Source organism: Macrobrachium nipponense, chromosome 8 (assembly GCF_015104395.2).
Source record: "Macrobrachium nipponense isolate FS-2020 chromosome 8, ASM1510439v2, whole genome shotgun sequence".
Taxonomy (NCBI): Eukaryota; Metazoa; Arthropoda; class Malacostraca; order Decapoda; family Palaemonidae; genus Macrobrachium; species Macrobrachium nipponense.
The window spans coordinates 29326983-29343013 of record NC_087203.1 but is presented as its reverse complement, the minus strand read 5'-3'; the positions used below and the strand labels follow the sequence as shown (position 1 = coordinate 29343013).

Here is a 16031-nt window from a genome sequence, read left to right as displayed (position 1 = left end):
TTAGTTTGAATAAACCATTATTCATAACTTTACTTTTAAGGTAATTACACTCTCCGGACGAAGTCAGCGCCTATGTTGTACGACATCATCTTCGAAGGTACAAAAAAGGTAAGTCGCCTGAGGACATTGTTATGAAACGTAGTAGACTTTGCGGATTACATGTCCCAAAGGAATACTGACTGATTTAGTATACTTTCTCCCACGTCGAAAAGGAATATTCAAATATTTTATTCTCTGAAAGATTCCCAACCCGAACCCGGAAGAAGTGGCTGGAGGGCGAACGACCGTTTACGATACTTGGGCTGTGAGAAGACCTGACACAGTTCAGCCTGGTCTGCCATTGATGCAGTTCATAGGATCTGGCAGCGATTACAAGGGCTTCCAGCATAACATTGGCATTCCAAGCATGGATGTGCGATACACACACGATAATGTAAGTCGCAGAGCGCATTTTGTTCAGTAGGCCATAGACCAAACTCTGAATTTGACACCAACGTAAAAGGCACCTTCATTTCTTGACATTAATCTGACAGCCCGTTTTAGGAAGGGGGTTGAATGAAATATGGCACCATTAGTTTTTCTTGATAACGTTTTTTCCATGAAGAATACAATTTTACTTGATAACTATGTCTAAGGCTAGTGTACCGTCAGGAAGGCTTATTGTTTAAATGCTATCTAGACACACTTGTCTTTTTAAGATGGCAACCTGGCATTTGCCACCTAGACAGTGTGAGAGGCTGAAAGCAGACTGTATAGAGTAATTCTTAAATATGACTTAATTGGTCTCTCAAATTCCTTGATCTCATCTTGTCAAGTTCAGTTAAATCCGGGCGCTTGTTTTGGTAAAGAGTTTCATATTTCAAACAACTTGTCGTTAATTTAGAAGGTTTCAGGAAGCACAACTTGATTTTGTCTTAATTGCAAGAATCGAGTTGCTGTAGATCAAGTTCTTAGGTGTTTTTTTTAATTGCTGGTCATTACGACAATGAAATCTCAACAACACAATAAAGCCGGTGTAAAATAAGACGTTGTTTTAAATTCCAGTCCCGTAGGGGGTAGTGTCGTCAGTGCACCTAACGCGATGCACTGTAGGCATTACTAAAGGATATTTGCAGAGTCCTTTCGGCCCCTGGCCGCAACCCCTTTCGTTCCTTTTACTGTACCTCCGTTCTTTTCCTGTCTCTTCCATCTTGCTATCCACCTTCTCCTAACACATGTTTCATACTGTAACTGCGAGGTTTCCCTCGTGTTAAACCTTTCCACTCTCAATTTCAATTTCAGCGCTGAATGACCACATAGGTCCCAGTGCTTGGCCTTTGGTCTTCATTCTGTATTCCACTTGCGTTCTTTTTAAATTCCAGGTTACTCTAGGAGAACCAATGTACCATACCCTGTACGAGACTTTTGCCCTCGTCGACGAGATATACGACAGGGGTTTCCTCTACCATAAGGCAGTGACAGCTCTCTGGGGGATGTCCGCCATAGTGCTTTCGGAGTCGAAGGTCAGTTGCTTTATTCTGTTATTATTATATTATTATTATTATTATTATTCAGAAGATAACCCAATTCATGTGTTACAAGGCCCCCAGGGGCCACTGACTTGAAATCCAGGCTTCCAAAGAATATGGTGCTCATTAAGAAGCAAGATATAAGGTGAAGGAAAGTACAGAAAGAAGAGCTCTCGCTTGTTAAGAAAGGAAATATAAACTAATGAAGAGATAAAAAAAAGTACTAAAACGTCAGGGGGATAGCAATAGGTTAGTAATTCATCTCCCCTTGAGATTTTGAAGCTCCATTATAGTAAAGAGACTGTCCTCAGTCCAACGGTGCGAGGAATAAAGGACCTCTAGAACTGAGAAGTTCGACAGTGAGGCACAAAAAGCGAAATGCAACACATTTGGGATAATGAGGCCAAGTCAAAATTCCATGATGCCATAACAATTTTTACTCATTACAGATACTTCCATTATTCTCGGAGGGGCATATGCCGATTTCATCAGTAGGGCTTCGGAAGATATTACCAAGACCTATGGAGATTTGATTGCCCAGAGAGAAATATGACCATGGGTAAAGTATATTTTCACCTCGTCTTAATGTCTTGTACATGTCAAGATGTAGGAGATACGTGTAATGTACATAGTCAAGATACAATTAATATTCATAAGATATACATACAAATCAAATTTGTCTTCTTGTTTATTATTATTATTATATTATTGAAATGTTTTATTTTGGTGGCAACTTTGCTGTTTTAGTTAGTGTGATAAGGAGAATCTAGCAGTTTCTCGGAAGCTTTCGTTGTTGTACACACACACACACATACACATTCACATACACAGACCACACACACACACACACATACATACATACTACATACATACATATATATATATATATATATATATATATATATATATATATATATATACACGGTGTGTGTAAATGTATATTTACACTTACATTAATATAGAATTCTTTACCATTTTTAGTGGCTTATGTGATCAGGAGATTTTTTGTAAAATATTATTATTATTATTATTATTCTTATTTTTTTTTTTTTTTTTTTTTTTTTTTTTTTTTTTTTTTTTTTTTTTTTTTTTTTTTTTTTTTTTTTTTTTTTTTTTTTTTTTTTTTTTTTTGCTCTATCACAGTCCTCCAATTCGACTGGGTGGTATTTATAGTGTGGGGTTCCGGGCTGCATCCTGCCTCCTTAGGAGTCCATCACTCTTCTTACTATGTGTGCCGTTTCTAGGATCACACTCTTCTGCATGAGTCCTGGAGCTACTTCAGCCTCTAGTTTTTCTAGATTCCTTTTCAGGGATCTTGGGATCGTGCCTAGTGCTCCTATGATTATGGGTACGATTTCCACTGGCATATCCCATATCCTTCTTATTTCTATTTTCAGATCTTGATACTTATCCAATTTTTCCCTCTCTTTCTCTTCAACTGTGGTGTCCCATGGTATTGCGACATCAATGAGTGATACTTTCTTCTTGACCTTGTCAATCAACGTCACGTCTGTCTGTTTGCACGTATCACCCTATCCGTTCTGATACCATAATCCCAGAGGATCTTTGCGTGATCGTTTTTCTATCACTCCTTCAGGTTGGTGCTCGTACCACTTATTACTGCAAGGTAGCTGAGTTTCTTGCACAGGCTCCAGTGGAGGGCTTTTGCTACTGAATCATGCCTCTTTTTGTACTGGTTCTGTGCAAGTGCCGGGCATTCACTTGCTATGTGGTTTATGGTTTCACTTTTCGTATTGCACTTCCTACATATGGGAGAGATGTTTATTTCCGTCTATCGTACTTTGAACATATCTGGTTCTTAGGGCCTGATCTTGTGCCGCTGTTATCATTCCTTCAGTTTCCTTCTTTAGCTCTCCCCTCTGTAGCCATTGCCAATTGTCATCGCTGGCTAGTTCTTTAGTCTGTCTCATGTATTGTCCGTGCATTGGTTTGTTGTGCCAGTCCTCTGTTCTTTCTGTCTTTCTCCTGTCTCGTATATTTCTGGGTCTTCGTCTGCTTTTATTAGTCCTTCTTCCATGCACTTTTTAGCCACTCGTCTTCACTAGTTTTCAGATATTGCCCCAGTGCTCTGTTTCGATGTTGACGCAGTTTTGACTTGAGTATCGCCTTGAGTCTCTGCATATATTCTTTCCTGATCGTGTCCTTCATCTCTTGGTGTTTTATATCTCCTCCTTCCATTATTCCCAGGTATTTGTATCCTGTCTCATCTATGTGTTTGATGTTGCTCCCATCTGGTAGCTTTATCCCTTCAGTTCTCGTTACTTGCCTTTTTGTATGTTGACTAAGGCGCATTTTTTCTATCCAAACTCCATCCTGATGTCCCCAGATACAATCCTTCCACAGTCTGGATTAGGGTATCTATTTCCTTGATGCTCTTACCATACAGCTTGATGTCGTCCATGAACATCAGATGGTTGATTCTGTTGCCTCTTTTCTTGAGTTGGTAGCCCGGCATCCATCTTCTGTAGTACTTTTGTCATGGGAATCATGGCTACTACGAAGAGTCGTGGGGACAGTGAGTCGCCCTGGAAGATCCCTCTCCTGATTATTAACCTCTGCTAGTCTTATTCCAGAGCTTGTAAGTATTGTATTCCAGTTGCGCATTGTATTTTTGAGAAGCTGATGGTATTTTCCTCTGCCCCCATATATTTTCAGGCATTCTATTAGCCATGTGTGTGGTATCATGTCGAAGACTTTCTTATAGTCTATCCATGCCATGCTTAGGTTGGTTTTCCTTCTCCTACTGTTCTTCATTACCATTTTGTCTATGAGGAGCTGGTCTTTTGTGCCCCTACACTTCCTTCTGCAGCCTTTTCTGTTGGTGGGGGATGGTGTTTGTCTCCTCTAGGTAGTTGTATAGCCTTTCACTGATGATACCTGTTAGTAACTTCCACTTATTGGTAGCAGGTGATAGGCCTGTAGTTACTGGCTATATTTCCCTTCCCTTACTCTTGTCTTTTTGTACTAAGGATGTTCTTCCTGTGGTCATCCATTTGGGTGCTTGGTGATTTGAGATACAATGCTGGAGTTGTTCTGCTATTCGTGGGTGTAGGGCCTTGAAGTTTTTGAGCCAGTATCCATGGACTTCATCGGGACCTGGGGCTTTCCAGTTTGGCATTTTCTTTAGTTGGTGTCTGACTGTGTCTGTCGTGATGTCTGTGAATCTTTGTTTTATTCTCCCTGTTTCTTCTTCCTTGACTTCCTGGAGCCATGTTGCATGTTTGTTGTGTGATACCGGATTGCTCCATATGTTTTCCCAGAGTCTCTTACTTGGTTCGGCTTCAGGAATTTCTGGGTGGTTGCTCCTTCCTCTTAGTTGGCTGTATAGTCTTTTCTGGTTGGTTCCGAATAGTTTGTTCTGTTGGTATCCCTTATTCCTGTTCATGTACCGTTGGATCTTATGTGCTTTGGCCTTAAGCCTCTGTTTTTACATCTTCTATTGTGTTGTTTAATCCCCTCTCTTGTACTTTGTATTTCTCGTTGAGTTTCCTCCCTTGTTTTCTTGCTTCTTAGCCTTTTTTCTGCCATCTCTTTCAGTTTACTCAAGTCAGATCTCATCACCATGTATTTGCTTTTCCAGGCGCCTTTTCCAAGGAGGTTGCTGTTTTGGTTTCTGTTGGGTTGGTTGTGCTGGTGGTGTTGGTGTTCGAATTCCCATCAGTTCTGCTACTAATCTTGCTCCTGCATATGTCAAGTTATTTGTTTCTGTGATACTGGTGGTGTGTATTATGGCCATTATTTCATTGACCTCACTTGTTTTCTCCCTTAATTTCTTGGTGTTGTAGGCTTTCATGGAGGGGATCTTTGTTCTTTCTGTATCTGGCTCCATCCATTGTCTAATCTTTTCTACCCATTCCGTCCTCTCTGTTACTTCGTCGGTGTTTCTTCGTGTGTCGTTGTTGATACCTCATCCTCCCTGTCGTCTTCTGTGCATCGTCTCTCAGTTCGTCTTCGTGTAATTCGTTGTCGTGTGACATTTCCCTTTCCAGTTCTTCTCTTTCTGTGGGAGAGCCAGTTTCTTTTTCTTTATGTTCCTTACTTGGTCTGCCAGCCTCTGCTCTGTGGGGGGTGTTATTCCTCTCATTCCAGATGTTGACCAATCTTCTTCTATATCCTCTCTCCGTCGGGTTGCTTCTGATGTAGCTTCTCCATATTTCCTTATTTTCTTCTCTTGTCCATTTCTTCCTTTTTGCCTCTGTAGCTCATCTCAGGCTGTTGATTATTGTCGTTGTGGTGATCAGTTGCTGGATGACGACCTCCAAGTACCTGACCGTCTTTCCCCTTCAATTGGGTTGAATACCTGGTTGCCGGACGAAGCTCCTCTGTTGCCAGAGGTTCCATTTACGTCGTTGTCGTTTAATCCTTCATTTCTTTCCATCATTGCTGAGTTTTGCTATTTAACCCATAGCTGGACCCTACCCCATCAGGGATAGGTACTCATTTACAGCTGAGTAGACTGAGGAAATTATGGTAAAGATCCTTTCCCAAGGAATCAACTCCGAGGAGAGCGGTCACCCATCCAACGACTGACCAGAGCCAGTTGTTGCTTAACTGGACTTAAGTCTATTGCGACCTAACCCACTCCTCCACGGCGCCACATATTATTATTATTATTATTATTATTATTCTATTATTATTATTATTTCCGTAAAGGGATAATGTCGACAGTGCATCTCACGCGGTGCACTGTAGGCATTACTTGGGGTTCTGTGCAGCATCCCTTCGACTTTGCAGCTGTGCAACCCCTTTCATTTTTATTCCTCTTCATCTGTTCATAGTTGTGTTTCTTCTATCTTGACTTTCCACACTTTCCTGTTTCACAGTGGAACAGCTCAATTCTTTTCTTAAAACCTTACTCTGTTTCATTTTCAGTGCAGAATGACCTCATAGGTCCCAGTGTTTGGCCTTTGGTAAAATTTATATTAGTACATTCATTATTATTTTTGATTGTTATAGACCTAATTAGTAGAGTAAGAATTGTGCTATTTAAGTACTTATGTGAATCTTTATCATTCAGTTCCTTTCAGACAGTTATCTTGTATGAGCTCTGACTCTATGCTTGTCGCTCAGTACAGTATAGGCTACTACACCTTGGGGTTTTCTTTCGTTCCGTTCCAGTATAGGCTACACCTTGGGGTTTTCTTTCGTTCCGTTCTAGCTACACACCTTGGGGTTTTTGGGGTTTCTTTCGTTCCGTTCTAGGCTACACCTTGGGGTTTTCTTTCGTTCCGTTCTAGGCTACACCTTGGGGGTTTTCTTTCGTTCCGTTCTAGGCTACACCTTGGGGTTTTCTTTCGTTCCGTTCCAGTATAGGTTGCTACACCTTGGGGTTTTCTTTCGTTCCGTTCATAACTGTAGGTAACAGGAGCCTTTTCATCTGAGATATCTTGGTGTCATTTCTTTTTCAGAGTTCTTCACAGAAGCCGTTGCAAACTTTCACAAGATAGTGAAGGATTTCACCGAAGAACTGAAACAAGTCGACTTGGAAAAGTAAGTTAACTATACTCGGTTTTTTTTCCATCTGTCCATCCGCCTGTGGTGTTTTGGCATGGTAGCACTGAGTCCCGGCGGGCTTTAAATAGTTACGCTATGTGTAAGTTTATGTAAATAAAAGGATATCTGGGTGTACATTTGCAACTGAAAAGTGTTGTAATAATTATTGTATGCAAATTACACCGTTAATATTCGCGCAAACATCACAGGCGGATGGACAGAATCTCGAAAAAAAAAAAAAAAAACAGAGTATATATAGTATAAGGTCAGACTGCGCCAAATGGTATGTTTTCTTTTTGGTGAAATATTTCAATTTTCAGAGTTTAAAGTGAATGTCGGTGACTTAGGTTCTCAGGGTTGAGGGCAGTAGGTGAAATAAGTTTTTTTTTTTTTTATTACAGATGTAAAGTTACAATTTATAAAGTTAAATACTTAAATATTAGGGGATTTTAACATTTCCATTTTGTGGTTAGCATTTGAAATACGCGTTTTCCTTATTATATGAATGTTAGTAAGTTTTTTTTGCGCATTACAGATTTAAAGTTGAATACTAGTTGAACTTTTAACATTTTAAGCTTGTGGACAGTATATTCAGTTTGTAGTCAGTTTTTGAAAATGCTTTGCAATTCTTTTTGGTAATATTTAACCATTATTTTGTGTACGTTTCAATAACTCCCCGTAGGGGGTTAGTGCAGTTAGTGCACCTCACGCGGTGCACCGTAGGCATTACTTAAGGATTTTTGAAGCGTGTCTTTGGCCCTAAGCTGCGACCCCTTTTGTTCCTTTTACTTTACCTCGTTTCATTGTCTCTTTCTTCCATGTGACTTTCCAACCCCTCCTACCAGTTGATTCATAGTTTTGCAACTGCGAGTTTTTCCTCCGGTTACACTCACACCTTTTGCTGTCAAATTCCGTTTCAGCGCTGAATGACCACACAGGTCCCAGTGCTTGGACTTTGGTCTAAATCCTATATTCAATTCAATTATTTCAATAACGATTTTTTCTCAGTCCACTCCAGGTGCGTACAAGTTAACGACCAACAAATGATGGTGGAGAGAGCTTTCATCGATCCGCGAGGGTTACCTGGGAGACCGGAGTACAAGTAAGTTAAAGTGTAGTAGAATCCTTAATAAAATAAAAGGTCCTGACTGGGGGAAAAGTTAATAGGATTCTTACGAATGAAAGGTCAGATCGGGGCCATTTAAATATATTCCCTTAGATTTGAAGTTCGAAAGTGAAATGGGGGGGGATTAGATGTGATCCTTGAATCTGGTCTTAACCGGTTGAAATTTAGATATAATCCCCACTGTTGGCATTACTTAAGGTTCTTTACTGTACCTGTTTTCCTTTTCTCTCTCTTCTATCTGACTTTCCACCCTCTCTTAACACTTGATTCGTTAGTGCAACCGCGAGGTTTTCCTCCTGTTACACCTTTCAAATCTTTACTACTGTCCAATTTTCACTTCGGCGCTGAATAGGTCCCAGTGCTTGGCCGTTGGCCCAAATACTATATTCAATTCAATTTAAACTATAATCCTAAAAAAGAATAAAGGTAGAAATTGTGTTGTTGAGGCGGGGTGGGGGTGGGGGGTGGGGCATTAAATATAAGTCCTTAGAATATAGGTCCGAAAGCAGGGTACTTCAGAAATGAAAGTCCTAATTGGTGGAAATATAATCATTAAAATTGAGCATTGTTTATTCCTTAAATATGAAGATCCGAAAAGGGGGCGTTTTGATTAATATGATCATAAAAAACAAATTAAAGTTCTATTGAAAAGTATTTATCCAAATAAATGAAGGTCAGACTTGGGGAATATATGTATAATAGTTAACAGAGAATAATTTTTTTTTAATAGGAACAGTATAATCCACAAAGAATGTAGTTCTGAATAAAGATAAATATATTACATAAGAAATAAAGGTGCGAATTGGACGAAAATGACAAATAGGCAATGCAGATCCTTTCGAAATCAAATTTTATGTTGTGATCAAAGAAGTAGTCCATATTACATGGAGGTGTTGAATAGAGAAAAAATAAAACAATTTAAAGTAAAAAAATACGAATTCTATAGAAATCAGATCTATCAGAAATGTCTGATAAGCAGAATTGCACATAGAAGAAATTGCTGCGTTGAACGAAGCATCTTTAGCTAAAGCTCTGAAAGGGAAAAAATAAAATGTGAAGTGACAAATTCTAGATAAACTATACGATCCAATTTGGAATAATGTTAAAACAAAGGCTATATTAAACCAAAGGCCTGGAGTATGAAAATGAAATACATTACAGACTAGTACGTATGTTGTAAACATTAAGTCTGTAGAAGAAATCTGAGAGTAGGAAGTTATGCCATTTTGTGTCAGGTGGAAGTATAGGTAGCTTTCATTTGATTCACACGATCTCTGTGTAGTACTTATATCGAAAGATGTGTACTTAGTGTTTGTTTAAGTTCAAAACTTGTATGGTCAAAATTGAAACAGGCCTTACCGAGAGATGTGAGTTTTTAATATTTTTATTCATATCTTCCAATGATAATATCTACTGTAATAGAAATGTTGTCTAACGTTTAATCAAATTATAATGTGATAGCTCTACTACTGCTTCTCGAGTGTGCCCAAGTCGGTCATCTCAGCAGGATCTGTATGTGGTCATAATACCACTTCAAATCAGTGACCATCGCACTGTGACCTTTCTATTCACTCAGTAGAAACCGGTAGTTGCTATTGGGGTATTCAGTCCTAGTTTATGTGGAATCATCTCTTAGAGAGGCAAGATGAAAAAGACAACTGAAAGGGGCTAAAGTACCTTCTGCTATGATAAACCTCTGGATAGGGGAGGCTGAGAGGGCATTCTGTAAGGTTTCCGGTTTGGCCAAAGGGGAATTATTTTCTACTGCGCACTTTGTGTCAGTAACTTTGCTAGTGAACTTTTGTAGTATAGTGGTGAATAGCAATTTTTCTTTATCTTCATTAAATTCCCAAACTCATCTATTCTGCGTTACAGTAAACAGCTCATTAAGAAGAGGTCATTCTTAATTCAATGGACTGTCTCCGTGGATCTGGTGAATGTCACAAGGTCCATAATTATCCATCATAGCAAGAATTTGCCACTTTAGGTTTCTGGGTAGAAACTATTCTTGGCAGATAACGCATGACTAAAGAAACGTGATTTGCATAACATTTATCTGAAGAAAGGATTATTTTTATGTATTGCTCTTTGCAAAGAGGATTTCGCTCGCTCTAGGAATGCTTTAAAGATAGCATATTCCATTGTGGAGTTTTCTCAGTTTGTAAGCTCTGTAGGCATTCACTTACAAATAGATTAGTAAAGCATGGCTTACTAAAACCCATGTTCTTTGCAGCAGATCATTTGCTAATTTTTTTTCTCAAGATGAGACCCCGTTAGTTCCCAAGCAATTATGTGGTTCACTTAAACATGAATTATTCAAGCAGGACTTGCAGAAGCTCATGTTCTTTGCTGCAGTTTTTCTGCAAAATTTTTATTTTTCAACAGTAAGGCAATGTTCAATGCAAAATTTGATTTGCAACCGTGCAATTTCTTTTCAAGAATAAGACCACTATCCGTGCAACAGTTGATATGCAAAATCAACTTTAAGATTAAGGTGTCCTAAAACCCCACCTTGAAACGGGGTGATTAATCCCACGAGCCCTCCTCCTCCATAACAGCCACATCGTGATGGCGCCAAGCCAGAAGGACGCCTATTCAGGGACAGCCTTCGCGGGACTCAAGGACACACTCGTGGCCATTACTGAAACACCAGAGGACAAACGGGACGCCCTTTGGAGGACCTTCGCTCAGCATCTAGCTGCAGTGACGCACCTGTTAAACACCGCTGCCAAAGTACTCACGGACGACCTCTGGTGACCTCTGGTAGCAGCAGCTCAATCTGTTGCCAGTCTTTGAAGTTTGTGTAGGAGACAAACTTGTCGTGGGCAAAGACAAATAAAAAGAGTTTATGTTCATGTTAAGTAAAGATTAGCTAGATATTTTCGCCATATTAAACTGTTTCAGCGCAGAAAGGTAAAAGATTTGGCATTTTTTGACAAGTGCGTGTAGTGACCATGCTGGTTACGGAGAATAGGCTGTTTCTGAATTGTTTTTACACACATTGTAAGGTCTGTGATAAATTTTAATGTAGACTTTTGATATTAAAGGCGTATAAATATGGAATTTGGTTTTTAATGTACATGGCTGTCCGAACGCCAAGTTAAAGGGCTTGGGTATGGAGCCGGGCAATTCAAGAGTAAGAAGGGGGTAGATTATAAGTGGGGTTGTGATCTGAAGAAAGATACACTGTCCTCTTTCAGTGGGAAAACGAAGGATGGGGGAAATTTCTTAGGTTTGATTGTCAATGAATTGAAAAGTAGGTAAAAGGTAAAGTCACAGATCACTCAAAATACCTATAGCATAGATTCATCGAGGTGGGAAGATGTCAGACTAATAAAGTCGACCTAAGTCTTTGATAACGGGCATTTAGAGTTAAATAATTAAATCTAAGAATGCTTAACATTTCTCAAACTTTAAGCACCTCAGTGGCGTGGTCGGTATGGTGCTGGCGTGCCACAGAGTTCGATTCTCGGGCATTCCATTGAGGAGTCAGAGATGTGATTTCTGATGATAGAAGTTCACTCTAGACGTAGTTCGGCAGTCACGTAAAGCCGTTGGTCCCGTTGCTGAATAACCACTGGTTCCATGCAGCGTAAAAAAAAACACAAATAAACATCTAACAGTATTATTTTAAATGTTCTTGAAGAGTAGGTAGTACGTGGAAACATCACTATTCAAGCTTTGCAGTTTTTTGCGTAATACAGTTGGTTGTTGAATAAGTTAATCACTGTTATGGCGTAATATTCAAGTGGAGAGGCTACCCAGTTGGGAATGTCTAATCCTGTTAATACGGTTATCTTAACGACAAGGTTCGAAAAGGAAAAAAAAAAAAAAAAAAAAAAAATTGCACTTGTTATAGGAGTTTACGCTTCATATGCAACTGTTTTCTTTAAGGGCTACCTTTTCTATTAGTTATATGGATACTATGCTATTTGTGCCTATTTTTTCCCCTGCCATTTTGCGTCTGTTTCCCGCATTAAATTATTAAGCCGTAGGGGAACACTGGTCATTTATATGTACATTCACCATCGTGCACCTACATTTGATCAGCCGTGCACCCGACAATCATGTGCATAGTTTCACATAAACATAAGCTGTTCTTTACCACTCAGCAACCATCATTCTGCTGCTCCCTGGTCATTTACTATGTACAAGGGCTACAGTTATTTTCGGTTCAGTTGTGTTGGTTAACTATCGTGCACCTGTTTTATGATCGCTTACATGTACGCCCACCATACAGCATTATTTTGGTAAATTGTGCATGAAAATCATGCTCCACTTTTCTTAGGCTACCTGTTCCAGTTACTTTAAACGACCATTGTTTACTGTCAAGGAATCTTCTGTCTTCCCGACCACTGTTTCTTCCAACCTGTTTTCGGATCAGATATGTACAGTACACGACCATCGTGACTCTGTTTTCTGACCTCTGCTGTTTGGTGTGTTTAACCATCGTGCACCTGTTTTGGAACCTTCTGTACTTACTCGTCACAATCGTGCACAATGTACAATGCTGATTCGAATCTTTAGTCGTATTAAGATAACCGTATTGACAGAATTAGACAAGCACAATTGGCTAGTCTCTTCACTTTAATATTACGCCATAACAGCGATGGAATTATTCAACAACCAATGGTATCACACAAAAATCTGCAAAGCTTGAATAGTGATTTTTCCACGTAGTCTTCAAGGACTTTTAAAACAACACAATTAGAGAAATTTTAAGAATTTTTAGATTTAATTAGATAAGTCTAAATGGCCGTTATCAAAGACTCAGGTCGACATTATTGGTCTGACCAAGGTATATAGAATAAGGGAGATGGGTCTGACATCTTCCCACAGCAATGAATTTTTGAGTGATCAGTGACCTCCTTCTTGGATGACACTGGTTTACAGAAATGAACCAGTCAGTTGCACCTAGTCACAGTCATCCTCAAGCGGTGCACTGTAGGCTTTCATACGGTTCTTTGCAGTGTCCCTTCGGCCCCTAGCTGGAACCCCCATTCATCACTTTTATTGTACCTCCGTTCATATTCTTCCTTCCATCTGATTATCCATCATCTTCTAATAACTGCAAATGAGAAGTATTTCTCCTTTTATACCTGTTAAACCCCTTACTCTCAATTTTCATTCCATCGCTGAATGACCTCATAGGTCCCAGCGCTTGACCTTTGGCCTAAATTGTATGTTCTGTCAGGCTGTTTGAAACATGTAACTTTTATTGGTAGTACAACTTGTTTCTATCTTAACCTGATAAGGTGTTCGCTCATCTGTAATTTTGCTGACAGAAAAAATATCAACCTTAGGTCAATCTTCACCTCATAATATATTGCCTTATCTGAGCGAAATTCTTTGGATAAAGAAAAATCTACATTGGAAGGCAGTAGTCATCCAATAAAGTTACGATCTGTCTGTTCGTCTAATATAGGAAACGCCCACCTTGGATGACAGTTGTTACCTGATGAAGTAAGTCATGACTTCTGTATGCATTATCCTGTACAAGGAATAAAAGCCCAGTTTGGGAAACAATAGTCACCTTACAGATTATGAATTTGCCTTCTGAATGAAACAAAATAATCGGTCCGGAAGACAAAAGTAACTAATAAGATAATAGCGAGACTGCATTGATAGGCCCAATGAATTACCAAAGCCACCTGGGAAAGAAAGAAGCAAACTGTTGACTAGTTTGTATTATTTTGCCCGATGTGTATGAAATTCTACTCTTCATGGCAATGACGAGGCTGAGTTTACCTGGTGGATAAAAAAACTGAAGGCCGATATCATAGTCATGCATGACAGCAGGGACTCTGGAGGTAGTTACCACCCATTAAAGTAATGGTCAACCTGTTGTGATCTGCCGCAGTTCTGTTGATGTTTGGACAGGGAAATTCCAGCGAGACCTTTTTGCACGTCTTATGTTGGCAGAGATGATCTCCCATCGGTTGTTCAAGAAACAACTGCCTTATCTCAGGACACTATGTTGCGGCTTCTCTATTTTGTGATAACAATGATTGTTTCTTCTTACCTGTGTGAGAGTAAAGGCCCCCATACACTGAACGATTGTCTGAACGACTGTCTGTATCGTTCGCAAAAACACTGTGTATGGGCTTGTCTGAATGCAAAAGTGGGCGGAGCTTCGTGTCTGAACGATCTCAGCGGGAATTATCACACCCAAGTTGCTGGCTTGCGACTTAAGTCTGTCTGTCATACACAGATCGTTCAATGTCTGGGTTTGTCTGCCGATATAACGCTATCTCTTCTAGAAATGATGCCATGTCTACTCGAGACAAAATCTTTGGTCAAACTGTATGAATAGTGTGTGTGTGTGTGTGTGTGTGTGTGTGGTGTGTGTGTGGGTCGATAACGACAATCGTTCAGACAGTCATTCAGACAATCGTTCAGTGTATGGGGGCCTTAAAAGATGGTCTTTTAGTATTGGAGGTGGAATAACATCTTTCGTTGCCGAGGTCGGGGGATAAAGGGTGATATTAAAGCGATATCTTCCTTCAAGCGAGAAAGATATCGCTTTAATATCGCCCTTCATTGAAGAAGGCGCGTAGTAGATTATACAAAATACAAAGCGTATATAATCGAATCATAACAAACACGGGAGCATCGGAACTCAGTACGCAATAAGGAATCATATCCTACGTACTACATGAGGTAGAATTTAACATGGTCGAAGCTTGTGTGTCTGACTCGATACTGATACAGTAATAATTGGTTACAATTACAACATTTAAGCATGATGCAGTGGTGTGCAATAGCGTTGAACTGAACTTGTCTACGGTATATAATATATCTTGCATACATGACACCCTAGGTGGCCCGTCTGTACAACGGATGTTCCTTGGTGGACAGTAGTCACTCGATAAGAGTCACGACTCGTCTTTATTCTCTGTATTCATCATATCTGCGCTTGGAAGGCTACGTAGGTTCAGCTGATACAGTAAAATGCCCGCTGTGTTAATTCGCAAGATTGATGATCAAAATCCCCTAGGGAAGGCATTAAGTCGCTTGGCTAATTCAGAATAGTCTGAATTAAAGTTCTCTCATGAACACATCGTAGAAGGAAGTAATCACCTAAATTGTCTGAATTAATTTGCAATTATAAAGAATCCGACTGACAAGACAGTGGCCACTTGATTAACTATGGATACTCTGAATTAATTTCCTTTATCAAGAATTCACCCTGGAAGCCAATAGTCACCTGGCTAATTAAGAATAGTAGTCTGCATTAATTTTCTTTATAGAGAATCCACTTAGGCAGTAGTCACCAGATTAGATCAGAATTGGCTGAATTAATTTGCCTTGGAAGGCAGTAGTCACCAGATTAATTCCGGTTAGTCAGAATTGATAAGCCTGACAAAGAATCCACCTTGGAAAGCAGTAGTCAGTCTGAATTCATCTGCCTGATATGCAAAGAATCTACTTTAGAGGACAGTAGTCACCTGACTGAATGGTCTGAATTAATTTTCTTCATAAAGAATCCATCTTGAAAAGAGGTAGTCACCAGATTCATTCGGAATAATCTGAAATGATTTCCTTTATCAGGAATTTTCATTGGAAGGCAGTAGTCATTCTATTCATTGAGAATAATCTGAATGAATATGCCTGACAGAGAAAGAATTGGCCTTGGAAGGCAGTAGTCAGTAGATTAATTCAGATAATAATCCTATAGTAGATTCACATCAACCGTGCATTTGATGTCTAGGCCCGTCCCTTACGACGCTCCCGATTGGCTGTTGATAAGCCAATCACAAGGCTGGAAACTCTCGGTCTCTCTCGAGAGTTCACGCAGGCATCCTGCCTATGTTCCACCTCTCCCGAGGGATACTTTTGAAAGACGTATCCCTGGAGAGGTGGAACATACATCCTGCTTATGT

The 16031-nt window shown here is 39.7% G+C and overlaps 1 pseudogene; it reads left to right on the top strand.

Moving 5' to 3' along the window:
- The window catches only part of LOC135223026 (N-acetylated-alpha-linked acidic dipeptidase 2-like), a 40141-nt pseudogene extending 28932 nt beyond the window's left edge, over positions 1 to 11209 (top strand).
- The last annotated feature ends 4822 nt before the right edge of the window (positions 11210 to 16031 follow it).